The sequence below is a fragment of the Ochotona curzoniae genome, unplaced genomic scaffold (assembly GCF_017591425.1).
Source record: "Ochotona curzoniae isolate NIBS_2020 unplaced genomic scaffold, NIBS_Ocur_1.0 scaffold_1852, whole genome shotgun sequence".
In the NCBI taxonomy this organism is placed as follows: Eukaryota; Metazoa; Chordata; class Mammalia; order Lagomorpha; family Ochotonidae; genus Ochotona; species Ochotona curzoniae.
In genome coordinates this window covers 30,720,778-30,724,237 of record NW_024467087.1, presented here as the reverse complement: position 1 = coordinate 30,724,237, position 3,460 = coordinate 30,720,778, and positions in this window count along the sequence as shown.

Here is a 3,460-nt window from a genome sequence, read left to right as displayed (position 1 = left end):
CAGTTAGGAGTTTAGTACAATGTCTATGTAGATGATTATTATAATAAAGTATAGACAAAGTGCAAATATCAGAGAAATTGAAATATCAGTCTTAGGATCAAAAGTCAAAAGACTTGAGAATTTTAATCCCCAAAGAAGGGTAACTTGATAAACTTGATAGCTATTTCTAAATCTCAAGGAAATTCATGATACAAAATAAAAGCAAGTGTTTTCTGTGTCCATGAAGAATAATACAGAAGAAATAGACTTAATTTAGTGTATGACAAGATGACAAAACTTTACAACGTATGTAACAGATAATAATTTGTGTCCAAATCACATGAAGAATTTCTATGAATAGGTGAAAATATAAAAAATGGCTTGATGTAAAAAATGCTCAAGGATGTGAACATGTTAAGTGACAGAAGAGCAAATATAAGCGAGGAGAGTTTCATTTCTGCTAGCAATCAGAAAAACATAAGCCATTTTAACAGCACTTTTCCCTGATTAGACTGAAAAACCTCTATAAAAGTATAACGACTATTTATAAGACTGTGGGTAGATACAGATGCTCATATTATGATAAAGACGGTGAAAATTGGCACAGACACTTTGGAGTATAATTCAGTGATGTCTATTAAAATGAGAAATCTGTACAGACTGTGACTCATCAATTTTATTTATCATAATGAGAATCATTAGTGTTCTCCATTGTTATTCAGCTCTCCTTTCCTTCTCTGTGGATCTGGTGTGCTTGCCTGGGGCTATGTATCTCTGGCCAATGAGCTGTTACTTCTGTGTTAAGTGGGGATGAGGAGGGAGGGAGATGTGGGATCTGATGAGCTTTCTTTTCTTTTGCTGTGGAACTTGTCAATGCTGAAAATGGTGACTGCTCTAGCAAACTGGTTGCTGGAGTAACTAGCAAGGGTAGGGCATCCCAACAACTCTCAATGTATATATAACTTGAGCAACAACTACAACTTTCTGTGTAATGAAAAATATCAATGAAACTCTAAAATTGTTAAGAAGAAAAAAAAATGATGTAAAAGATACACTTATTGGATGAAATGTATAAAAAATTCAAGCCACAAAGTAGTAGCATGTTTTTATACTGCATATTTCTAGTGCATCCCAAAGTGCCAAGCATAAAAGTACATTTAAAATAGCCATTTTTTTGAGAGTGAGAGTAATTAGATAGGACAGAGGAATGGTGACAAAAGGTGAATTAGGTGACGCTAAAAGTATTGTAATATGAAAAGATACATTGTTTTAAATGATGTAGAAATGATATAGAGAAGACTATTATCATCCATAAGGGAAGAATTCCTTACTATTAGAATTTTAAGACATCAATAGAATGTAGTCTCTGGTGGATAAAATTATCACATTTATACACATAAAAATGTGCATACACTGAAAACATTCTAGGGGCTCATGTGCGTACACTGTATCTTTTGAAATGTTCATTAAGTACTGTATGCAACAACAAAAGAGAATAAAAACTCATACATTTCATTGGACATTACTTAAATTAGTTGATGTACATTCATATAATGAAATACTTCTCAGTATTTCCAAGAGGCAGCTCCGTAGTATTGATAAGGAAAGATGTCGACAATAAATTATTAAGCAAAATAAGCTATGTGGAGAACTTTTTATATAGCAAATTTCCATTTATATGAAGAAGGGGAAAAAAGAAAAACAAAGAAGAATAAATTTGTAGTTCTTGTTCCCCAAACAAAACAAATAGAACAAAAACCAAACAAACAAACAAACAAAACCAACTAAGCAGAATGGTAGCCTTGCTGAACTAAGAGTTGGAAAACTGAGTTGGCATAAGGAAGAAGCATCAACACAATTTTTATTTTGTCTTGGGACATTTATAATTACAATGGTAGTAAATGATTGCTTCTGCCAGAATGCCTATACAGTAACACACAAACATTTCCTGAGTACCCAGTGATTATGGGAGAATCAAAGTAAAGTGTAAGCAGTGGAGCTCACCGGCAACAGTATACAGGGGCATGATGGAGGGTAGCACTGAGGATGAATAGTATATCATGGGTCCTGTAATGGAAGAGTTGATACAAGAGAACTTTTACTAGTGTTTCTAAAAGTGTGGTCCTGGATGAAAGGAAATTGGGGACAGGCAGTGTATCCTCTTGAGGTGGCACACTAGACTATTTCATATTTCATTTCAAAGGCTTATTTATTTATTTATTTATTTGAAAATCAGAATTACAAGAGAGGAAGAGACAGAATCTTCCATCTGCTGCTTCATTCTACACATGGCTAGGAAGCCAGGAATCAGGAGCTTCTTTCACTTTGGCCATCTTCCACTGCTTTCCTAGGCCATTAACAGGGTGGAGTGCCAGAAGCAAAATGGCCGAGTCTCAAGACAGTGCCCACATGAGATTGCTGGGGTTGCAGGTGGTGGCTTTACGTGCTCTGCCACAATTGTGACCCTTACATTTTATTTCTAATTGATGCCACAGACATGTAAGCATACTTTAACATTAGATTCAGTTCTCTAGCCTGGGATGTCCCCACATCACAGGTTAGAAAGTGGATTAGAGAAATGAGACTGGGTACTGTGTTAAGCCAGATTATGACCTCTCTGTCAATTTGCATATTAGAATCAATGTCCACAGATATCTGAAGTTATTATTACTTGAACATAAGCAGTAGGTTAATAATAGCAAAAAGGTAGCAGGACAGAAATAAAAATCAAAGCAAACTATACTGATCTTCCACATGTCCATCTGGTGGATTTTGTAGATGTTATTATAGTATTATGTTGTGACACACACGATACTGACTTAGCCCTTCAGGCACTATTTTTCTTTTCTTTGAACCATTATTTGAAATGAGATTACACTGCTATCAGAATGAGGCCAGTAGGTGTCCTGATCTAATCAGCATCAGGATTAAATCTACACAGCAAGTGCTTTATCTTTAAGGGGGAGGACGAACGTCAGTTTTTCTTCAATATCCGTTTCTAACCCCAAATAAAAGCCTTTGTTAAACATTTAATACCAAAGGGGGATAACTGATATAGAACAGAGTTACGTAAAGTGTGGCACTTGGATTGTCTGCACCAGAAACTACTGGAAGCTTTGTTGAACTGCGTATCTCTAGACCCTACACTAAGTCTAGTCAATCAGTCTTGATGGATTTGTGGACCCAGGGATCTGTCATTTTAATGAACTTTCCCACTTTCTTCTGGCACAAGCATACATTGATGAGCCATCATCCTGTGTGAAGACTATGGCAGTATAGTTAAGGAGAATAAAGGAGTAAGAAAAAAGTTTTTGCAGACTGATCATTTTAAAAAGGTTCAATGGGTGAAACAAGGGGTTAGATTAATTGAACATCACCCTAAATTACCTTGCTCAGGGTGTAAGACCAATGATCAGATTTTGAATTTATGATGATGGTGACACCCAGAGACATGTGCTAGATATCATTTCAGTAAGTTCAC